Source organism: Urocitellus parryii, chromosome 8 (genome assembly GCF_045843805.1).
Source record: "Urocitellus parryii isolate mUroPar1 chromosome 8, mUroPar1.hap1, whole genome shotgun sequence".
Taxonomy (NCBI): Eukaryota; Metazoa; Chordata; class Mammalia; order Rodentia; family Sciuridae; genus Urocitellus; species Urocitellus parryii.
In genome coordinates, this window is record NC_135538.1 from 12,102,630 (window position 1) to 12,127,001 (window position 24,372).

The 24,372-nt window shown below is 40.3% G+C and overlaps 1 pseudogene; it reads right to left on the reverse strand.

Annotated features, from left to right (window-relative positions):
• Nucleotides 1-21,549: 21,549 nt before the first annotated feature.
• LOC113186380 (actin, cytoplasmic 2 pseudogene) lies at nucleotides 21,550-22,788 on the reverse strand (annotated as a pseudogene).
• Nucleotides 22,789-24,372: the final 1,584 nt, after the last annotated feature.

The window sequence follows — 24,372 nt, forward strand, 5'->3', positions numbered from 1 at the left end:
CTCTAACACGTTGTGAGGCAGCTTGGGGCCTGTTCTGGTCTGGATGTGAGGTGCTCCCCAAAAGCTCATGTATGAGACAATGCAAGATGGTTCAGAGGACAAATGATTGGGTTGTGAGACTATTAACCCAATCAGTGAATTAATCCCTCGATAGGGATTAAATGAGTGGTACCTGAAGATGGGTAGGGTGTGGCTGAAGGAGGTAGGTCATTGGGCATGTGAGTTTGGCAGGTATATTTGATGAGTTGAGCTTAGTCTCTCTCTCTCTCTCTCTCTCTCTCTCTCTCTCTCTCTCTCTCTCTCTCTGCTTTCTGATCATCATATGAGCTGCTTCTCTCCACCACAGTCCACCTTGAGTCCCAAGGAATAGAACTGGGTGTCTTTGGATTTAGACTTCTGAAACCGTGAGCCCCGAAATGAACTTTTCCTTCTTTAAAATTATTCTTGTCAGGTCTTTTAGTTACAGCAATGAAAAAACTGATGGAAACGAGGCCCTCACCAGAGGCTGAGCAGATGCTGGCACTGCTTTTGAACTTCCCAGTCTCCAGAACTGTGACCCATTATAAAATTCTTCCTTTTACCAATTACCCGGTCTGTGGTATTTTGGTATAGTAACAGAAAAAGCACTGACACACGATATACAAAAATCAATTCAAAATAGATCAAAAATTTGAATGTAAACTATAAAACCATGAGAAGAAAACAGGGGAAAGGCTCCTGACAATGACCTGAGCAATGATTTTTTTGAATATGACACCAAAAGCAAAGGCATCCAAAGTAAAAATAAACAAATAGGATGGTATCAAGTAAAAGGCTTCTGTCCAATCAAGGAAACAATTCACAGAGTAAAGAGACCCCGTGCAATGGGAGAGAATATTTGCAAATCATACCTCTGGGAAGGGCTTGTTAATTAACCCAAAATATTGGAGGAACTCAAACAACTCAATAGTAAGGAAACAACATGATTTTAAAAAAATGGGCAAAAGATCCGAATAGATATTTATAAGTAGCCAAAAATAGATGAAAAAATGCTCAACATCACTAATCATCAAGGAAATGCAGATTAAACCCATAATTTGATACCACCTCAAATCTGTTAGAATGGCTGTTATCAGAAAGACAAAAAATTAAAGTGTTAACATAGGAAGGAAAGGAAACTTTGCGAACTTTTCCCATAGTCCTATGGAAAACAGTATTAAGGGTCCTCAAAAAATTAAAGATAGAATTACCATCTGATCCAGCAATCCCTCCACAGGGTGTACATCCAAAGTAAATGAAGTCAGTATGTTGAAGAGAATCTATACTCCCATGTTTACTGCATCATTATTCTCAATAGTCCAAATATGAAATCAACTTACGTGTCCATCAGTGGATGAATACATTTTTAAAAAGTAAATACACATGATGGGTACCACTCAGTCTTAAAAAAGAAGGAAATCCTGTCTTTGTGACAACAGAAGATGAACCTGGGGACATTATGTGAAGTGGAATAAACCAGGCTCAGAAAGACAAACACCAAATGGTCTTACCCACGTGTGGAATCTCAAAAGTCAACCTCAGGAGCAGAGAGAAGAATGTGGTTGCCGGAGGGTGGGCTGGGGGTGTGGGATTGGGGAGATTTTATCAAGGACACAAAATTTCAGTGAAAAGTTATGCTGCAAATGAGTAGAATGAATCAAAATGCATTCTGCTGTCATATAGGCCTAATAAAATAAAATAAATTAATTTAAAACATTTCAGTGAGATAGGAGGAATACTGTTGAACATTACTGTGACTATCATATAATAACAATATATGATATTCACGCAGATTGCCAGGAGAGTCAATTTTAAGTGTTCTCATCACCCACCAAAAATGGCAAATATGTGAGGTGATGCACACGTTAATTAGCTTGATTAGCCATTCCACAAGGCATACGTATTTTCGAGCAACATATTGTACATCCTAAATACATATGACTTTAATTTGCCAATTAAAAATAAAAATTAAAAAGTCCAAAAAGAAAAATATAAGCATTTTCACATGAGGATGTGGAAGGTGGTGGAGGTCAAGTGATGGGTGCAGACAGGGCTGTGCGTGAGCTGAGAGGTTCTGAGTTCCTGGCATCACTGCACGGCGCTGCCACTATGTCCACAGCAGGTTTTGCTGGGGCCACTCAAACAAAGTACCGCAGACCGGGCGGGTCACACAGCCCAGTTAATCTCTCTCGGTTCTGAAGGCCAAAGTCAGGAGGACTGGTTCCTTGTGAATGGGATTCCTTGTGGTCTTTTCCAGGTCTCTCTCCTTGGCTTGCAGATATGGTCTTCTCCCGTGTCTGTTGGTCATCTTTTCTCTGGGCCTGTCTGTGTTACAGTTTTGTTTTCCTATAAGGAAATAAGACATACTGGATTCGGGCTTGAACTAATGATCTCACTTTAATTTAATCCCTTGTACAAAGACCGTAGCTCCAAATTTAGTCACGTTCTGAAATACTGGGGGTTAGGACTTAAATATAGGAATATTTGAGGGAACACAGTTCAGTCCATACTAGGCTTTTAGGAACAGCTTCATATAGGTCTTTCTTTCTACTGGAATGAAAATGGAATAATTTCATAACATGATATGAGAATATATTTAAACATAATTCCCTGTGAAATTTAGATGTATTTTATTTTGGAATGGATTACCTCTGGTTAATTCTCTTTTCACTTACTGTAAGAATAAGGAAAAATGGGAAGATTAGCTGGTTCAGGTTGTACAAAATTTTACCAGCTCTCACCTTGAGAGGAGAAGTAAAGATTAGATAAATTCCAGGTCAAGGTGAGTCAGGTCAGTTTCCTGCTCTGTGTACTCCCAGCAGACCCGTCTGGCACCTGAAACCAAAGACTACCCTTTGAAAATTTAAAGGATGAAATTATGCTTCCAAAATTATAATAGATATAATTCCTAATAGATAAAGTCAACTTCTCACTTAAGGGAATTTATTAAAGAGAACTCCCTGTGGTGTTTACTGTAAGGCTGGGTCTCTTGAAAATGCAGTAACATATTAACCAAAATTAGTGTAAATTATAACTTAAAAAAAAGAGTTATGACTTGTTGGGTTTTGAATGCAACTTCAGGTCTCCATCTGGGTATAGTTTGGGGCAGACCAATTACCAGATCTCAGTGACTTTAAACAACATAGATTTATTTCTCACTCCTGCCATGTATCCAAGCAGATTGGCAGAGGGACGTTGTTGGTCATTTAACTATTATGGCTGATAGAAGCTTAGTCACCATGCCAGAGGGAAAAAGGAAAACCCTACAAGATCCTGCACTCACCAGGAATGCTCCCAAATGGCAGTGCCATTGTTCACAGTTCATTGGCCAGATACAAGTCATGTGGCCCCACCCTTAATGGGAACAGGAAGTATAGTCCTGCCCAGAAGGTAGAGAACTGGAAATATTTGAATAGTGTGAATGTAAGTAAAATTCTGTCAATCAAATCCTTTTTCCTAGTGACATAGATGACTTCATTCTTAATGGGGCTGGGGATGTGGCTCAAGCGGTAGCGCGCTCGCCTGGCATGCGTGCGGCCCGGGTTCCATCCTCAGCACCACATACCAACAAAGATGTTGTGTCCGCCAAGAACTAAAAAATAAACATTAAAAAAAAAATTCTCTCTCTCTCTCTCCTCTCTCACTCTCTCTTTAAAAAAAAAAATTAAAGAATGAAGTATTACAATCTGCCTGTTTATAGCTATTGTCACTAAATAAAAATATGGTTTCAGATTGGGATAAAATCAGAATTTTAACCTAATCATTATTTTCTTGGTCTTGAGCACAGTGGGAAAGAATTAATTACTACCATAGTGATCCCTGTCCTTGCAAGTTGTTTGCCCTAAATTTGTACTTAATTTTGAAACAAATGATATAGAAGAGACAAAGCGCATATACTACAAAATCTATAGGCAGGGCTAGGGTTGTGGCTCAGTGGTAGAGCGCTTGCCTGGCATGTGTGAGGCATTGGGTTTGATCCTCAGCCCCACATAAAAATAAACAAATAAAATAAAGATATTGTATTCGCCTACAACTACAAAAAAAATTAAAAAAAAATCTGTAGGCAATATTAAAGAAATATATCATATGAAATCTTCCCTAAATGCTATTCATAGTTTCTGGATTCAATTTCCAACATTTTGAGCAGAAATAAGGAAATAAATAAAAGGTTTTTGTTTTGTTTTTAAAGGAAAGATACTGTTAGGTATTAGGATGTAGAGTGTTGATGACTTTTTATTTCCTGCAACAACCCCAATTTATTGGTTATTGGTTCTTAAAGTGGTGGACTTCAAACTTTTATGATCTCTCACATTTATTGGTAAAAGATTTTTAAAAAATTTAGTCTCCATATGTATAATTGCATTTACATATAAGCCACTATATGGTGCTTTATCACACCCACTAGAAAACATTTGCAAAAAATGAAATAAAAACTAGAAATAGTCTGATATTTTCTTCCTACTCTGCAAAGAAGTGTCTCATCACCTCACCTGGGGGATGACTGCATGTGAGTGGTGGTTGAATTGCATTTTAAGGTCAAGATTCAGTTCCTAATGGTGAGCAATGTGTGCCAAGGTCAAGGAAGGGCTGGCTCATATTTCAGACTTTTGCTGTCTCTGGAGTGAGGATTTTCTCACCAGAGCTGGCTATTCTACATCCAAATTTGCTTCTTTTCTATGGCTAAGAGACCTCTGCTCCAATTATCCATTTTATTTATTTATTTAGTTAGTTGTGAATAGAAACAATACCTTCACTTTATTTATTTTTTTAAAAAATATTTTTTGGATGTTGATGGTCCTTTATTTTATTCATTTATTTATATGTGGTGCTGAGAATGGAACACAGGGCATCACATGTGCAAGGTAAGGGCTCTGCCATTGAGCTACAACCCAGCCCCAAGTGTCCATTTTAAATGATGAGAAGTTATATCCCCTGGAAAATTTTTCATTGGTCCTTTCAAAAGTGTTCTCCCTGAGTTGAATGGACTGAGTGACTTACAGGACTGAGGACAGTCTGAAAGTTCGTGACTGCCAGCAACGAGGTGATGGTTTGCAAGTTGGATCCAGAGACTGTGCATTTTTGGGGAGAGGTTCCCATTTGGTATTTTTTTTATATGAAAGATACCAGAAGTTTTTTGTAGTATATGTACTTTGACTCTTCTAGAATATGTTTCTTAAAACTAAGTATATAGTTGGGCTCATAAACTTGAATGACAGGATTATCAGGTTTAAAAGGACCATGAGGGGACACTTTTTTTAAAAATACTTATTTTGCATAATAGCTGATATCTTTCAGGAGAGGACTGGAGAACTTATATGCTTCTGGTAGAACTTTTCATGTTTTACTGGCTTCTAACTCAGAAAATAGTTTTAGGAGCATTGAGTTTTTAGGAACTTGGGAGGTTGAGGAAAGGTTTGACTTCTGGATCATTGGGAGCAGTGACAACACTTTTTCTCACCTCTTTCTCCTACAGAGCTCAAGTAGGAGGTCAGGCATTCTGATGGTTATATACTCATCCATCTACTAGGCTGGGAACTTTATTCCAAATATAAAACAAATGTATCATCTTTCCCAGGGATTGATATTGCCACAAGAACGTCTACTTGTATTTTACTTATTTGCTTTTTAAAGAGAGTTTTAACATATTGTACAAAATTTATTGACAGTCCCATCAAACCTGGCAGCAGTCTCCAGGAATATAACGCACAATGAGGAGCTTCCGGAAAGTCAGAGAACAGGTCCTGTGTGGTCTGTGTAGCTATTCAGAGTTTAAAGTAATGGTGGTGATATCTCAAAGACATTTCAAATGTTAAATGATTTGTTAATTGTGTGTGTGTGTGTGTGTGTGTGTGTGTGTGTGTGTGTATGGGTGTGTGTGAGATTAGCAGCCTACCCTATCTTTATAAACAGATTGTTGCCATGGGCAATGTGATACATAAACAAAATTTGGTACTTGTTCCACTGAACTTGTAGCTTCTAAGTCTAATAAGATACTTTCTCAGGTCCTTTAAAAGACTTACATTTTTTTTAAACATCAAAAATGCAATAGGTGGGTGTGGTGGTGCATGCCTATTTATCCCAGTGACTCAGGAGGCTAAGGCAGGAGGATCACAAGTTCAAGGCCAGCTTCAGCAACTAAGCAAGGTTCTCGATGACATACTGAGATCTGTCCCAAAATAAAAAAATAAAAAGGGCTGGGGATATGGTTCAGTAGTAAAGAATCTCTAGGTTCAATCCTTGGTGCTAACAAAATGCATATGACATTTGACATTTCTTCTTTCTAAGAGATGGTGCTATCCTGTTGGCAGCTGATCTAAGGCAAACCCTCCAGGAAAGTCCCTCTCTCCAGGAGCCAGCTGCTGGTGTTCAGGTACATCTGGCCCACGAGGCAGTTGGATATCACAATATCTTAAATTCTCTTTAAACACTCTCCAATAATGCATATATTTAATTCGTCAACAACAATTTTCCTTCATTAGCTAATTCCCTTTATTAAAAGCCAGACTTAAAATGAATTTATAACTTGCTTCTGACTTCTTTATACACTTCGTTCTACTTGGCTGTCAGCAGATTAAAGGAAGTTCTTGTTAACTCAGTCAGATTGGGCTGACCTAAAATACCAAAGGGATTTTGAATAACTGTCTTACGTACTGCTACACATATTTAAAAAGGAAAAGATAGCTTAATTGTATGAGACCCTTTCAGAAGCAGGGGTTATCTGGTGACCCCTCTAAGCCTCTTTAGCTTTATGATTTCTTGACAGCATGGCTTTTTCGTTTATTAGGCTTATTCAACCTGTACATACAGATATAGGTACCACATGGAATCTCCTGTGCTAGTCTTCTGTTGAAGACTGTCATATTTAGTAGAATGGCTTGAAAAGTAATTGCAAGTATAAAAAGTGTATTAAATTATATTAAATTCTTAGCATGTATCTTTAGAAAGCAATTCAAATTTCATCTTTCATTATCATTTGGAACTTATTACTATGAAAACTTTCAAACATACATGAAAGCGTAGAATGAATAGCATGGTAAACCCCCAATACCTATCATCCAGCTGTGATGATTATTCATCTATTGCCACCCTGTTCCCACCTTCCCATGCCTGATCCCACGATGGTTGTTTGCTACAGTTTTATTGAGGTGTAATTTTATGTTCCACAAATTTACCCACTGTAAGGATACAATTCACTTATCTTAAGTTATTGTATACAGCTGTGAAATGGTGACGGTGATCATCTGCTGTTAGAACATTTCCAAATATCCTGACAAGTTTCCCTGAGCCAGTTGGCAGTCAATCACCACTCCCACACCTCACCCAGAGTAACTAGCGGCCCACCCATCTATAGATTTCCACCTTCTGGACATTTTATACAAATGTAATTGTATAGTCTATAGACTTTTTTTTTTTTTTGCATCTGGCTTCTTTTACTTAGTATAATGCTATAATGCTATAATGTTCATTGTCCATACTACAGCATATGTTTTAGACAGATTTTTCGCTGCTGTGACTAAAAGATCCAACAAGAACAATTTTAGGGGAGGAAATTTTGAGGCCTCACAGTTTCAGAGGTCTCAGTCCCTAGACAGCCGATTCCATTTCTCGGGGTTCGAGGTGAGGGAGAATATCATGGTGGAAGAGAGCGGTAGAGGGATGAGGCTCACATGATGATCAAGAAGCGGGAGAGGGCTGGGGATATGGCTCAAGCGGTAGGATGCTCGCCTGGCATGCGTGCGGCTCGAGTTCGATCCTCAGCACCACATACAAACAAAGATGTTGTGTCCGCCGAAAACTAAAAATAAATATTAAAATTCTAAAAAAAAAAATGAAGCAGGGAGACTCCACTCAGCAGACACAAATATATGCCCTAAAGATATACCCCCAATGCCCACCTCCTCCAGCCATACCCTACCCGCCTTTAATTACCACTCAGTTAATTCCACTAGAGGATTAATGCACTGATTGAGTTAAGGCTCTCATAACCCAATTATTTCTCCTCTAAACCTTCTTGCATTGTCTCACACATGAGCTTTTGGGGAACAACTCACTAAACATGACAGCATATAATAATAGTTCATTCCTTTTTATTCCTTTGTGTTAATACCTAATACAATGTAAATTACATATATATATATATTTATATTTATATTGTGTTGTTCAGAGAATAATGATAAGAAAAACAAGTCTGTATATGTTCAGTGCACATGCAGTTTTTTCAAATGTTTTTGATTGACAGCTGAATCTACAGATGTGGAGCCCATGGATACTGAGGTCTGACTGTACACATATAGGCGTGTGTACACACTCATGAACACTTAGTAGATGTAGCCGTGATAACTAAGATGGCTATAACGTCACTAAGTGATACAATCTTATGGGATCACCATCAATATGTGGTCCAACATTGGCAAAAATATCCTTATGAACTTTATGACTCTGTGTGCGTGTGCGTGTGTGTGTGTGTGTGTGTGTGTATTCCCTAACATGGGGAAATGTACTCCCATTATGATTTTTTTTTCTGTTAAATAAAGAGCGAGTGACAGGAATGTTTCACAATTCTAAGCAGATAGAATAGGAAAGCAGTAAAGTCCCGCAGACTTGGGCCTAAGGTCTAGTACTATGTGATGCAGATGCATTTTTTAACCTCTGAAATCTAGTTCATCACTGACTCAATAATACATCTCTTTTTGGACTTTGTGAAGAATGAAAGCCACCTTGTGCCTGGCAGGTCTATGTGTTTCAATCACCGTGGGCTGTGAAGGACCATGATTGCATCTGTGTTCTGGGGCTGCCGAACAAAGTACCACGGCCTGGGAGGCGTGAACAGGGGAGGTTTATGCTTTTCAGAGTTCTGGTGGCTGGAAGTCCAAGATCAAGGGGTAGTACTAGTTTCTCATGTGGCTTCTGTCTTTGGCTTGTAGATAACGTCTTTTCCATGTGACTTTGCAAAGTCCTCCTTCTGTGATTGTGTCCTGTTTTTTTCATACGAGGACACCAGTCGTTATTATTCATCAAATACATGATTATTTAATAGCAGGTCAAAAGTTTCTATGATTAAATTATTGAATCAACACATGAATTTATATAGTTGCTGTATATAAATTCAATATACAAAAATCATTTTTGTTTCTAATTGCAGCAAAAACTTACAAGATAGAAATGAAAAATGTGATGTGTACAAATATCAAATGCCTAGTAATAAGTTGAATAAATGAGATATAAGACATTCTCATCAAGAAAAAAACTACAAAATATTATTTATAGAACTGCTAGAAATGAAGGAAGATCTAACTATTCTATGTTCATGGATTGGAAGAATCAATATTGTAGAAATATTAGTTTTCCCAAATAAATTTAGAGATCAAATAAATCCCACTCCAAACTTCGCCAATTTGATTTTGTGAAAATTTGGTTGATTTCAAAATTCATATGAAAAGTCAAAGGGTAATAAATAGCCAGGACCATCTTAAAGAAGAACAAAGTTAGAAAACTTTTGCTACTAGATAATATGATTATAAATTTATAGTAATTAAGACAGCATCATATTGGTCAAGATTCCCCAAGGCCACAACCAGGGCCCCTCAGGTTTGATAATTCACCAGGAGGACTTTGCATATACTTGTATTTCTGGCTATGATTTATTATAGCAAAAAAAATACAAAGAAAACTTTGTTTCACAGTGAAAGATACAAAACAAAAGGACATAAAACAAAAATCAACAAAGAGAAAATGTGCACAGGGTGAAGTCTGGAGGAAATTAGGTTCACATTTCCAAGATTCCTTTTCCAGTGTACTCCCACAGGATGTATTTAATTCCCCTTGTGAGCTATGACAACATGTGTGAACTGTCAGTCGGGGAAGCTCAGAGGAGACTCAGTGCCCACAGGGTTGTTTGTTTTTTGTGTTTGACAGTGCTGGAGTATAGGTCCAGGACTGAGCAGGCTAAGCAAACACTCTGCCACTGCAGCAAAGCTCCTACTAGTGCCCAGGATTCTTACTGAGGTCCCAACTTGAAGGTTCTCTGTCTAGCATGGACCCAAACTGCAGATTTCCAGCATAAACTATATTGTGTGCAAGCAGTTTAGTCACAATGAGCCACCTTACTTATTGTGAAAATGGGAACCCTCTCCAAGTCTCAGTTCCCAGATGCCAGCCAGCCAAGGGTTAACTTCAATACAGGCCTATCAAAGGATAGCATCCTGAGGCTTGCTTTATTAACTACTTTATGAACAGGTGCAGAGATGGATGAGTAGAACAAAAGAACAGAAAACAGTCCCGAAATAGACCAATGCATCTGTGGTCAAATGATGTATCACAATGCTGCCATTGTAGTATGGGGGAGGAAAAGCTGCTCTCTCTCTCTCTCTCTCCATATATATATATGTAGTGGGGATTGAATCTAGGGGTGTTCTACCACTGAATCACATCCCCAGTCCTTCTTATTTTTTATTTTGAGACAGAGTCTCATTAAGTTGCTTAGGGCCTCACTAAATTGGTTAGGCTGGCCTTGAACCTGTGATCCTCCTGCCTCAGCCTCTTCAATAGCTGAAATTACAAGTGTGCACCACTGTGCCTGGCTTGAAAAAGATGCCATTTTTGACAAGTGATGATGACCATTTGGGTCTTTATACAGAAAAAAGTAAATCTGGAATTTATACGATGCCCAAATATCAATTGCAGATATCAAGATATTAAAGGTTTAGAAAACAACATGGAAATGCCTTCATGACCTCGGGGTCAATGTTTCCTAAACATGTTGAAAAAGCACTAACCATAAAGGACAAGATTGAGGATAAATACACTGGACATGGTTAAACCTGGGAACTTGGTTTTACCAAAGGATACCACCAAGAGAATAAAAGAAAAAAGTATGGAAAGGGAGAATGAATTATAAATACCAATCTCCATGAAAGACTTGAATGCAGAATATAAAAGAAACTCCCAAAAATCAAAACAAAAAGGGAGACAATATATTTTGAAAAGTGAATAAAAGATCTAGTCAGGCAAGTACTTTACAAAGAAAGATATTCATATGTCCAACCACCATATGAAAAGGTGACTATGTAAGTTTCCTATTGCTACCATAACCAATTATCACAAACCGAGTGACCTGAAACCTATGACTTAGAATAGTCCCAGCAGGAATGTGCACCAATGTTCGCCAAGATACTAGGGTACATGGCACTATTCATAAGAGCTCTAAACTGGAAACTTTCCAAATGTTCTTCAACAGTAGTGTGAATAAATCGTGGCATATTCATTCAATGAAATATGAAACAATAATGGGAATTAAAGAATTACTATAGGTAGTCACATAGATGAATCTTTCAAATACAATATGGAGCAAAAGTGTTCCACATGCAGGACCATATCCTGTATATAAAGTTTCAGTTTCAGAAGGTTAAAAATAAATAGGCACATCTAGCACATGGTGTTAGAAGTCAGAGTAGCGGTCCTGCTGGGGTTGGTAATAAATAGGAGGAGCAGTAGAAGTTTTGGCAACGTAAGTAATAGCAGGTAATATTTTATATCTTGACTTGGGGTTGGTCTCACAGGTGTGTTCATTCTAGAAACTCCACCAATCTGATCACTCATGATCTGCAAACTTTTCTACAAGTATGTTGTACTTTAGTAAAAAGTTTACTTACAAAATACAAAATAAGTTAATAATTAGGCATGAAGTCTTTTTGAGAATTTTTTTGTGAAAAGGAAACACGTTATTATCAAGTAAACTTTTCCCCTTCCCTTCCCACCCTGAAGTTTTTTACTTGAAGAACAAGTTTATTTCCATTTCAGGATCTGCACACTCTCCAGTTGAAGGTTGAGTCCAATTTTAAGTTTGCAGAGTAGCTGGAAAGTAGAGAATATCCTCTCAGGAAATGAGTCCTGAATTGTTTGAATGTACTTCACAGGTCACAAAAACAGGCTTGGTGGGAATTTCAGTTTCAGCATTTAATCTATTGCCAACTGCACTTGGTTTAGAAATTCCAGTGACTCATCATCTCAGGTTGCGACAATGAGATTAAGATGAGTTTGGGAGCTCAGGCACACAAGGGATCAGTTGCTGGCAGGCCAGTTTCTCTTTGTTGTGGCCTTTCAATAATGCACACATTCCCAGAGGGTTTCCACCCTGACCGAAACTGTTCTCTGAGATTCCAGGCAATACTGTAAAGTTGTTTTTAATCTTACTGCCCTCATTTGTTTGCTTGTTTATATATTTTCTTTAAGAAACCCTGTAGGAAAGAACAGAAGAGGGAGGCCAATTCCCTCTGGAATCGCAGAATCTGTTCTCGAGACCTTAAGGGTCATTTCATCAACTCTCCTCAGACTGTGGGGACCATATTTGAGAAGGAAACATCCACCCAGTTCCGTAAGTGGACTATTAGGAACCTGGGGAGGATAACCTCTGCCCTTCCCTCATCCACCTCTTTGGTGACTTATCTGCCTGGGAGAAAGTGCTGGGCCACAGGAGCAGGGGTCCTGAAGTTGCAGGCAGAGGGGATTCCTGCAGAGGGAGCTGTTTGCAGGCTGATGGATGGGAAGTGGAACTCTGTGGCCTTAGGAACTAGGAGGTTGTTTGGGGTCACAGATCCCAGTGGCCTTCTCCAATCTGCCCTTGTCAGTATTAAACCTTTTGTGTTGATCTTTCTTCTCCTGACTTTGTGCCTCTTTCTTGATTAGGCTCCTTGTACTTTGAGTGCAGTGCCGAGTCCCAGGATTGTGCTGTTCTTCCTAGGAGGCTTAGGAAGCCTGGAAATGTTACCTTGCAGAGTCCAACAGATTAGACTGTTAGAAAGCAATGGGGGAGGGGTCTTTGATAAGTATTAAGAAGAAAGGGGAGGGGGAACACAAGAAATATACAGAGAAAAACAAAGATACTAAAGGAGTTTATTTTAGTTCCAACTGCTGTAACAAACTACTGTGGACTGGAAGGCTTGTAAACAGAACTTATTTTCCCATAGCCTTGTATCTAGGAAGTCTGAGATAAGGGTGCAAGCTTGATTGGGCCCTGGTGAGGGCCCTATTCCGGGTCACAGACTGCAACTTCTCATGGTATCCTCTTTTATAAGGGCAGCAGGCCCACTTGTGAGAGCGCCACCCCTATCATTCCATCATTCTCCAAAGGCCCCATCTCCTAAAACCATCACAACGGAGGTTCAGAGGTTCGGATGCCAGCACACAGGTTTCACAGGACTCATTCAGACCATGATAGAGTTAACCAGTGAAGTGCTGGACTCAGGAATTCAGACACCTGAAGTTCTTTTCTGTGATTCATGAGCAGTTCTGTTATTCAAAATGACTGCAAGGAAAATCTGCTATTTTTTCTGATTATACAGGTAACAGATCTGTATAAGGAAGAAAGTTAAAAATCATCTAAAAGCGCCCTAATGGGGAACCCACAAAATGTTTCAGAAAATATTCAGAGAAGCGTGAGGGAAGCTTCTGGAGTCTTAGAAATATTTTATATTTTTGTCTAGTTGGCAGTCACATGGGTGGATACACAGTGAAAAATTCATTAATCGGTATATTTAAGATGTGTGTACTTTCTATATTTTATATATCATTTTAAAAACCTTCCAGATCTCTCTCTCTAAATACTGTGTCATAGAAACAGAAATTATATTTCCATGTTCTTTTTATAAGTGTGTCCTCAAGGAATCATACATTCTAGAACTTTTCCTTTGCAACATATGTACTTACAAATTTTGTTTTAGACAGGCACTTGGGTGGCAAGTTTTAGGATCTTATTCAACCTATGCTATGGTGTGAATGTTCGTATTTCCCCCATATTCACATGTTGAAATTTTAAGCCCTGATGTGAGAGTCTAAGCATGAGACCTTTGAAAGGTCACAAAGGTCACAAAGGAAGGCAGAGCCCTGAAGAATGGGCTTAGTGCCCTGAAAAAGAGTCCAAAAGAGCTCATCTGTTTCTCTGCCATGTGACTCAGTGACAAGGTGCCATCCAGAAAAAAGTAGGCCCTCACCAGGCGGCTCTGCCAGCACCTTGACTTTAGCCTTCTTGCTTTCTAGAACTGTGAGAAATAAATTTCTGATATTTATGTAGACAGTCACCCAAGGTCTGGTATTTTTATTTTATTTTTTTACTAGCAGTCTGAATGGACAAATATAAGCTAGTTTAAGAAAACAGAAGTCGGGCTGGGATTGTGGCTCATTGGTAGAGCGCTCGCCTAGCACATGTGAGGCCCTGGGTTCCATCCTCAGCACCACATAAAAATAAATAAAATAAAGATATTGTGTCCAAGTACAACTAAAAAAAATATTTAAAAAACCCAGAAGTTTTAGGAAATGAATGTAGCAGTTTTTCTCACAGCATCCCAGAACAATTATAGTTCTTATTTTTGAAGATAATGAAGATAGCAAATCTTCTGAACCTTCTTTACTTTATCTTGCTTGAATTAATTTGAAGAACCTAGAATTTTGTGATGCTCTCAGGATTTTCACCAGACTTTCTTACTAAAAGTGCCACTTACTGAGGTCTGGATAGATCTGCTGGGCTCCTTGCAAGCATGCTCTGTACCACACAGCGTGGCTGCCCTGGGCTCAATCCCCAGCACCACACACACACACACACACACACACACACACACACACACATCTAATATGTGTACTACAGTATCGGATGCTGGGGATATGCTAAGGACTATGGCATTTATACTGCACCCAGTGAACAGAATCCAGTGGAAACTGGAAGCTAGAGGAGCTTCTTTTGAAACAAGTTCCCCAAATCTGATTTCCTGATTCTCTTACCCTGTTTGGCCAAGGGGAAGAGCTGACCCAGGCTAATCTTACTGAGGATAGTGATAAATGCCTTCAATGAGAAAATGTGTACAGCCAGAAAAAGAACAGGAAAGCAGATGTCGAAAAGCCCGGAGAGACGTTTGGAGGTTAATATTACGTGAAGTGAGCCTTGAAGTAGGAAATTTGAGACCTGGGAAACAGAGTGAAGGGATTCTGGAATATAAGGTGATGAGGACTTAAACTGAGGGTGGGGCCTACAGAAGAAGAGAGGGCAGGATCCACCATCCTCGACTGGTTTCATGTTCCAAGTCTACTGAAAAGAAGGTACAAAGTTTGGTGCTGGGTACCAGAAGCCTAAACAAGGTTAGTTTTTCCTTCCAAGGAGAATATTGGCTTCTCTTCTGGTGACTTCCTAGGTCCCCATGCCTGTCTACTTAGATTATAAGTCGAATAGAAACAAAAATTTGAAGCTTGGGTTTTTTTTTTTTTCATGAATGGGATATAATTGCTACTGAAGATGAATTGAGAACACACATAAAATACATCAAACTATTACCAGAAGACCTACAGTGATTGGTGGGTGGTCTGGTTTGTTAATAGTGGTAGAATAAGCCTCTTACTGGAAAACTGGAAAAATGTGAAAACCAAACAAAAATTGGTCCAAGATATGATACTTAATACTGATCATTTAGAATGGGAAAAAGCATTTGAAGAAGTAAAACCCAAGTTGATTACTCTGTGGTGGATGTTGATGTTCAATAAAACAAGTCAATGGACTCTTCATCTCCTCACCCCTAACCTGACATCTAAGCCAAATACTTAGCATGAAAGAAATGCTAATCAGCTGTGCTGAGTTTGATCCCAGTGGAAATTTCATTTCTATTGTTTCTTAGAATAAGTGGATTTATCTTGGCTTTTGTAGTTTAAGGAAATGCTTTGATTCCTGTGTTATTTCCAGCCAAAGGCCAGGGGAAGATTCCAGAGGAGCAAGCAAGCTGTGTGTGTGTGTGTGTGTGTGTGTGTGTGTGTGTGTGTCTGCTGCAGACTTGGACTTTGATAGCAATTTTCAATCCAGAACTTATACAAGATGGAAGCATTTTATGATAAAGAGGCCAGTAAAACCAGAAGCATGCTACTCCAGTCTGCTACATCAGGGCCAGGGATACTGAAGTTTTACGTCTGTTGCTTTCAGGTTCCATAAATGAAATATGCACATTTTAGTTAAATTTCTTGCTTATAGCAGATTGTTGGGAAGGGTTCTGTTGCGATGGGCAAAGGTGCGACATGTGCAGTCGAGGGGAGAGATAGGCCTTTTTCAATGCTTTATTCACTCAAAATCATTCAATACAATTCACTCTATAGGTTCTTAATCAAGGAATGACAATCCTTAATGATGGGCATTACAATAGACATAATCAACTCAAAGCAAAGTTAACTCTAAGCACTACAAGCACACTTAATCATGATAGACTGATCACAGACATTCCCTCTGCATGCTAGGCTTAAGTGCTAGGTTTAAAGTCTTAGGTCTTAGGTCTTAAGTCCAGCAGATGCACACTGTTTCAGACCACGGCGTTCTAGTCAGGAACACAAGGAGGCTTCTCTTGGTATGGAGTTGACGGCTGGCTGAGGAGAAGTCGCCTTTCTCACCAGCGTCTAGAGGCTGCTGTAGAGTTTGAGAGCAGTGAGGATGATGCAGAGGATGAGGCAGATGGTGAGAAGAGTTGGGACGTCAGTCCAGGTCCTCACCAGGCTCTCTGGCATGCAGGAATCAGTATTGACTGGCTTGAATGTCTGTTCATTTGCTTCCTTATTTATACTAAATTTTTGGACTTCTGCTTTTCCTTTTGGTCCCTATCAGCTGTTACCAGGTTTCTTAGTGACATCTCACATCTTAGAGTCAGGCCATGTGGTTTGGTGATTTCCACCCTGATATCACACTTCTGACTCTTATCAGGGTTATGACAAATGACATGTGACTTCACCCCGACTCTTACCAGAGCTGTGGAAAGTGACTTGTTTTATCAGTCGAGGGGAGCTGTGACATATTGGAGGGCCTCTGTGGGCTTGTACCTGGTGAGACTGCAGGTTTATTTTAAGATGGATTTTTAAAATGGAGTTGCTTAGGCTATGGCCATCCTTACAGGTTCCTGTTGTACTTCTGGAATTAATTTTGAGATCATCAAGTATGAACACTTCCTCATATTTGCTTTGTAATCCATTTGTTATCACCATGTAAATAGGACGTGGCCATATTCAGTGCTTTAGGTACATCAGAACAACATCACAGCCAGGCTCGGTGGCCATACTCCTGTCATCCCAGCTCCTCAGGAAGCTGAGCAGGAAGATGTCGGGTCCAATGCCAGCCTGGGCAACTTAGTGAAACCTTTTCTTAAAATAAAAAAGGCTGGAGACGTAGCTCAGTGATAGAGCACTTGCACAGCGTGCACAGGACCACTGGTTCTATCCATAGTAACACACACACACACACACACACACTCACACACACAAATGATGTCATACCTACTAAATAAACACTTCATCAAAACAAAGAAAAAGAAAGACCTGGGAATATGCGGGAAAGATCACTAGAGGTTGGAGTGTCCTTGCTTGTTGTAAATGTGCTTAAAAGATCCATGCTCATGAAATATGAATGCTAAGAACCCCATTTAAGAAAAAGAAGGGGAGGACGATGAACAGGGATGGCAGGAGGGGGAGGTGGAGAGAGGAACAGGAGGAAGAGGAGGAAGGAGGGAGGAGGAGAGCAAAATGAAGGGAAAAAGAGAAAAAGAAAGAAGACACAATTAACAACCGTAAATGGAATTCCTGGCCCAGATAGAGAACAGGCGGCCCCCGCAGCTCTGCACCCTTCCAAGCTGCTCAGATGCTGCTTCCCACCAGCTTCTGCGTCCCCAGCTCCTTCAAGTGTCCACTGCCATCACAGTCAGGGCCAAGGGCGTCAATCCATCACGGCTTTCTAATGCATAATATCCATTTGCTTTCTTTTCTCATAGGCTGTTGCTTCTTAAGGGCAAGAAAGCCTAACTGTGTGTCGCAGTGCCTGGCAATAATATGTAAGCAATAAACACTTCTACACATTCTGAAAAGTCACTTTATTTTTGTTCTCTATGCAGTTCCCCTCTCCTGAGGCAACCTGTTTTGTGTGTATCCTTCCAAAAATTCGCTCTGTGATTCAAGAAATTACGTATGAATTCTACTCTCACTTATTTTTACTCAAATGGTGTTTTGCATTATACTTTTTTTCCCTTCCTTAAAATGTATTTTGATTTTTTATTGTACATGGGAGATTCATTACACCGGTATATTTATCTCCTCCTCCTCCTCCTCCTCCTCCTCCTCTTCTCCTCTCCTCCTCCTCCTCCTCCTCCTTCTTCTCTCCTAAATAGCCCCTTAGCATTCCATTCCAATATATGGAGTTCCAGAATTTATTTAACCAGTCCACACTTTTTTTTTTCCTTCAGTATTGGGGATTGATTCAAGGGGTGCTTTAACACTGAACTACAGCCCCAAACCCTTTTTAATTTTTTTTTTTTTTAGTTTGAGACAGGGTCTTTGCTAAGGTGCTGACGCCAGCCTCAAACTTTTGATCCTCCTGTCTCAGCCTTCTGTGTTGCTGAGATTACAGGGATACACCACCATACCCAGTTTCAGAGCCCACTCTTGGTTGGCTTTTTAGGTACTCCTGCTAGTTTGCCATTCCATATTATATTGTAACTAATAAATAGCCTTAGAAGGAAAAAAGAACATTTAAAATAATACCTAGCAGATTAACAACCTAAACGCTGTTTTACCTGGTATGAAATCTCCATTATATCATTAGAAGAAATCTTTTTTTTTTAATTTCCTCTCTCACTTTCTCTTTATTTATTTTTTTTTAGAGAGAGAGAGAGAGAGAGAATTTTTTAAATATTTATTTATTTATTTTAGTTCTCGGTGGACACAACATCTTTGTTGGTATGTGGTGCTGAGCATCGAACCCGGGCCGCATGCATGCCAGGCAAGCGCGCTACCGCTTGAGCCACATCCCCAGCCCCTAGAAGAAATCTTTGTATTTGGGCTGGGGATGTGGCTCAGGCGGTAGCGCGCTCGCCTGGCATGCATGCGGCCTGGGTTCGATCCTCAGCACCACATACAAACAAAGATGTTGTGTCCGCCGAAAACTAAAAATAAATATTAAAAAGAAAATCACATTGTTTAAAAAAAAAGAAGAAATCTTTGAATTACCATTCAGGAGAAAATTTTGGATTAATGTCAATTGAAGAGGAGCTTTGATATTTACTGGGTCCTTAGCCCATCATTCTTCTAGAGGGAAGGTAAAGCACTGTCCTTTTAGGACGAGCAGGAGTGAGTTGATAGGGAGAGAGGAAGCGAGAGCATGGAGCCGGTTTCCTAGGAGGTGCTCCCTGTTAAACTACAAAGAGAGCAAGCTGATGCGTGATTATGATGATCAAGCGCTAGACCTTTTCTGAGCATGTCACTGATGTTTTGAATTTCCAGGACACTTTGTGGGGATAGCATAGCAGGCAGGTTTAAGGCAATATATGGAGTTTGTGAATGAAAGTCAAGTTTAAATGGAGGTGATGTCGGGTCCTCTCCATCGCGGAAAACTTTCTTTTAGAATATTTATCTTTAGAAATGAGTATTAGGAAGACCCAGAGATGAACACGGTTCTTTTGTCCACACTGCCTATATTATTAGGATACCAATAATGTTAACTCCTGTTCTGGCTACTGGAAAGTTGTCAAGAAGCAAACTCAAGGAAATTCATATTTGTGGAATTCGAAAAGAAATGAAAAGCTGAGAGCCAGGGTCCTGTAGGGAGAAGGAAAACCCATGAAAATATTTAAATGCAAAAGACTTCATGTTTAGAATCTGTCACACAAATCATCATTCATGTGACATGTGGAAATTTCTCAAAAGAAATGGAAATTTCTCAAAAGTCATTGGCTCCAGGCTTTAAATCAGCATGGCCCTTAGGGCTAATCGTGGGGTTTAAAATTCTTTTTTTTTTTTAAATTTTTTTTTATTTTATTTTTTTTAAGGTGGACACAATATCTTTATCTTATTTTTATGTGGTGCTGAGGATGGAACCCAGTGCCTCACACATGCCAGGCGAATTCGATACCACTTGAGCCACATCTCCAGCCCTAATTGTGGATTAAAAAAAATACTAATAAAAGTTCTAATGAAGATAATTAAGTTACTGATTTCATAACTTGGGTTTTCTTTATCATTTGTTTATTGAATGAAAAGCAATGACATTTTTAGGAAATTGAAGCTTAATTGGGTGAAAAACAGGAAATATCAGAGCAGAATTTCTCTGAGATGCATTCCTAGTTTTTTTCCTCCAGGTCCTAACTTAGCTGGGCCAGCCCCTGAGACATGAATCCCTTTTAATTCAAATTCTGGATGTGGCCATGCCAGACAGAGTGCCTTCTCTAAGAAAAACACTGCACCTCCAATCTCCCACCCCACCATGGGAAGGTGTTTTTTTTTTTTTTTATTGAATACTGTGTCTCCATGGATAGTACAAATAATTTGAGAAATGAATTTAAATATTAAAATCAAGGAATCTGCTTGGGTTGAATCATGACCCCACAAAAGTCCCATTTGTGTTTACTCTCTCATGAAACCAAAAGGTAGGATCAAGAGTAGCCTTTGGTCTAAAGGCCAGATTTTAAATTTTTAGTGACTTCATTCTTTCAATCCTTTACTAAGTCAGTTGCTTCACAGAACATCAATGAATAAAACTGCTATAAATATTCATTTGCTGATTTTTGGATGTAAGCTTCACTCTAATTATTTGCACAAGGCAGTCAAATGCATTTTGACACATCATACATAAATGGAGCATATCTTCTCTTTCTTTTCTTTTTTTTTTTTTTTAGAGAGAGAGAGAGAGAGAATTTTTTAATATTTATTTTTCAGTTTCGGTGGACACAACATCTTTATTTTTTTATGTGGTACTGAGGATCGAACCCAGAACCCAGCGCCCAGCGCATGCCAGGCGAGTGTGTTACTGCTTGAGCCACATCCCCAGCCCCTATATATTCTCTTTCTTCTGAATGTACATGATATAGAGTTATACCAGTCATGTAATCATACATGTACATAGGTAATAATTTTGGTTCTTATTTTTAAAATAATCAATTAATTAATTATAATTAGGTATATCTGACAGCAGACTGCATTTTTTTTTTCCTTACTCAATTAAGTGTTGCTGGGGCCTAATGTTCTCACATAACAGTAGAAAACCCCAAATTTTGCCATCTGGTAAATAATTGAGTACAAAAAACCTTACATAAATTAAAATGAATAAATTTACAGATGTAAATGCAAACCGTTTCCAACTCAAGGCAAGTAATAACCAATGGTGGTCAGGCGGGAGAACATTGGCTCGGACTATGGGTCCTAAGGCTTGGACTTTCCCACCCTGTTAGACTGGCAAGAAGTGACAGCTGGCCCAGGAACTCTTGCCAGCCCGAGCAATCCTGGAAGTCTGTCAGCCGACACATGAATACCCTGCATAGAGCACTGCTGTGGTCTCAGATTCCCTAAGCCACGGACTTCTCCTTTATGCACGCTCTCACCTCAGGTACCAGGTGACCGAGCCACATGGACTAAAGGCTTAAATTAAAGATATGCACAGGGCATTAAACATATACCAAGGGAACAGTTAACTTGAATACAAGGTCAAAATCAGCAACGAGTTCTGCGTTCCAGTGCTGACATCAGATAGGAGCTTCAAGGACAATTTCTTTTCAAAGGCTTATTCCAGTTTCATGAGGCTAGCATGAGGTGTATACATTTGCCAGAGCAAATTTATACTTCAGATTCAGCTCCTGCAGCAGGTGCCTGGCACCTGCTCAGTCCATCTAGAAGCATTTTCGGTGGACAATGGAGGGGCCCGACTCGTTGTACTCCTGCTTGCTGATCCACATCTGCTGGAAGGTGGACAGTGAGGCCACGATGGAGCCACCGATCCACACAGGGTACTTGCGCTCAGGGGGCGCGATGATCTTGATCTTCATGGTGCTGGGGGCCAGGGCTGTGATCTCCTTCTGCATCCCGTCAGCGATGCCTGGGTACAGGGTGCTGCCGCCCCACAGCACGGTGTTGGCATGGAGGTCTTTGCGGATGTCGACCTCACACTTCATGATGGAGTTGAAGGTGGTCTCCTGGATGCCGGAAGATTCCATACCCAGGAAAGAGGGCTGGAAGAGTGCCTCTGGATGCCGGAACCGATGGTGATCACCTGCCCATTGGGCAGCTCGTAGCTCTTCTCCAGGGAGGAGGAGGATGCAACAGTGGCCATCTCCTGCTCCAAGTCCAGGGCAACGTAGCACAGCGTCTCCTTGATGTCGTGCACGATCTCCCCCTGGGCCGGCCGTGGTGGTGAAGCTGTGGCCGCGCTCTGTCAGGATCTTCAGGAGGTAGTCTGTCAGGTCCCGGCCAGCCAGGTCCAGGCGCAGGATGGCGTGGGGAAGGGCGTAGCCCTCGTAGATGGGCACTGTGTGGGTGAGTCCATGACAATGCCAGTGGTGCGCCCAGAGGCGTACAGGGACAGTACAGCCTGGATGGCCACCTACATGGCCGGTGTGTTGAAGGTCTCGAACATGATCTGAGTCATCTTCTCTCTGTTGGCCTTGGGGTTCAGGGGGGCCTCTGTCAGCAGCACCGGGTGCTCCTCGGGGGCCACGCGCAGCTCATCGTAGAAGGTATGGTGCCAGATCTTCTCCAGGTCGTCCCAGTTGGTGACGATGCCGTGCTCGATGGGGGACTTCAGGGTCAGGATGCCACGCTTGCTCTGGGCCTCGTCACCCACAGACGAGTCCTTCTGGCCCATGCCCACCATCACGCCCTGGTGGCGGGGGCGCCCCACGATGGTGGGGAACATGGCCCTGGGGGGGCGTCGTCGCCGGCAAAGCCAGCTTGGCACATGCCGGAGCCATTGTCAATGACCAGTGTGGCGATTTCCTCTTCCATGGCCATCGGCGGAGGACAGATGGCGGAGCAGCGAGAGAAAGCGGAGCGCGGGCCGGTGGCAGCGAGTGAGACCCAGCATTTTGATTCATTGTACACAATTGCAAAACAATTTTTCATTTCTCTGGTGGTACGTGATGTAGCATTGAATCATATGTGCAGTCATACCTGTACCTAGGGTAATGGTGTCCATTTCATTCCACCATCTTTTCTGCCCTCATGCCTGCTCCCCTCCTCTCTCTCTCCTTTGCCCAAAGTTTCTCTATTCCCCACCCCTCCCCCAAATTTTGGATCAGCATCCACTTATCAGAGAGAACATTCAGCCTTTGTTTTTTTGGGATTGGCTTACTTCACTTAGCATAATATTCTCCAACTCCATCCATTTATCTGCAAATGCCATAATTTTATTCTCTTTTAATGCTGAGTAATATTCCACTGTGTATATATACCACAGTTTCTTTGTCTATTCATCTATTGAAGGGCATCAAGGTTGCTTCCATAGTTTAGCTATTGTGAAGAAAGCTGCTATGAACATCAACGGCTACATTACCATAGTATGTTGTTTTTAAGTCCTTTGGGTATAGACCAAGGAGTGGGATAGCTGAGTTAAATGGTGGTTTAACTCAGGTTTTCTGAGGAATCTCCATACTGCTTTCCCAATTGGTTGAGCCAATTTTCAGTCCTACAAGTAATGTATGAGTGTGCCTTTTCCCCTATATCTTCACCAACACTTAATGTTTGTATTCTTTTTTTTTTGGGGGGGGGTACCAGGGATTGAACTCAGGGGCCCAACCACTGAGCCACATCCCCAGCCCAATTTTGTATTTTTTTAGAGACAGGGTCTTACTGAGTTGCTTAGTGCCTCACCATTGCTGAGGCTGGCTTTGAACTTACAATCCTCCTGTCTCAGCCTCTTGAGCTGCTGGGATTATAGAATGTGCCACCATGCCTGGCTCGTTTTTATTCTTGATAGCCACCATTCTGACTAGTGTGAGATGAAATCTTAGAGTAGTTTTGATTTGCATTTCTCTAATTACTAGAGATGTTGAACTTTTTTTTTTTCATATATTTGTTGATTGATTGTATATTTTCTTCTGAGGAGTGTCTGTTTAGCTCCTTAGCCCAATTATTGATTGGGTTTTTTTTTTGTTTTTGGTATTTAGTTTTTTGATTTCTTTATATATCCTGGAGATTAGTCCTCATTAGTGCATGAGGCAAAAATTTGCTCCCAAAATGTAGGCTCTTTCTTCACCTCATTGATTGTTTCTTTTGCTGAGAAGAAGCTTCTTAGTTGGAGTCCAACCCATTTATTAATTCTTGATTTTATTTCTTGTGCTTTAGGCGTCTTGTTAAGGAAATTGGGGCCTAATCCAACATGATGGAGATTTGGGCCTACTTTTTCCTCTATTAGGTGGCTGATTCTATTAGCATTCTATTGCATCTTTATATACTTAAAAAAATTTAAATTATATTAGTTCTAGTCAGTTATACATGACAGCAGAAAGCTCTTTGATTCATTGTTTCCTTATACACTTTATATACTGATTTACTTGCATTTAATACAAAATATATTAATGCACAGTGACG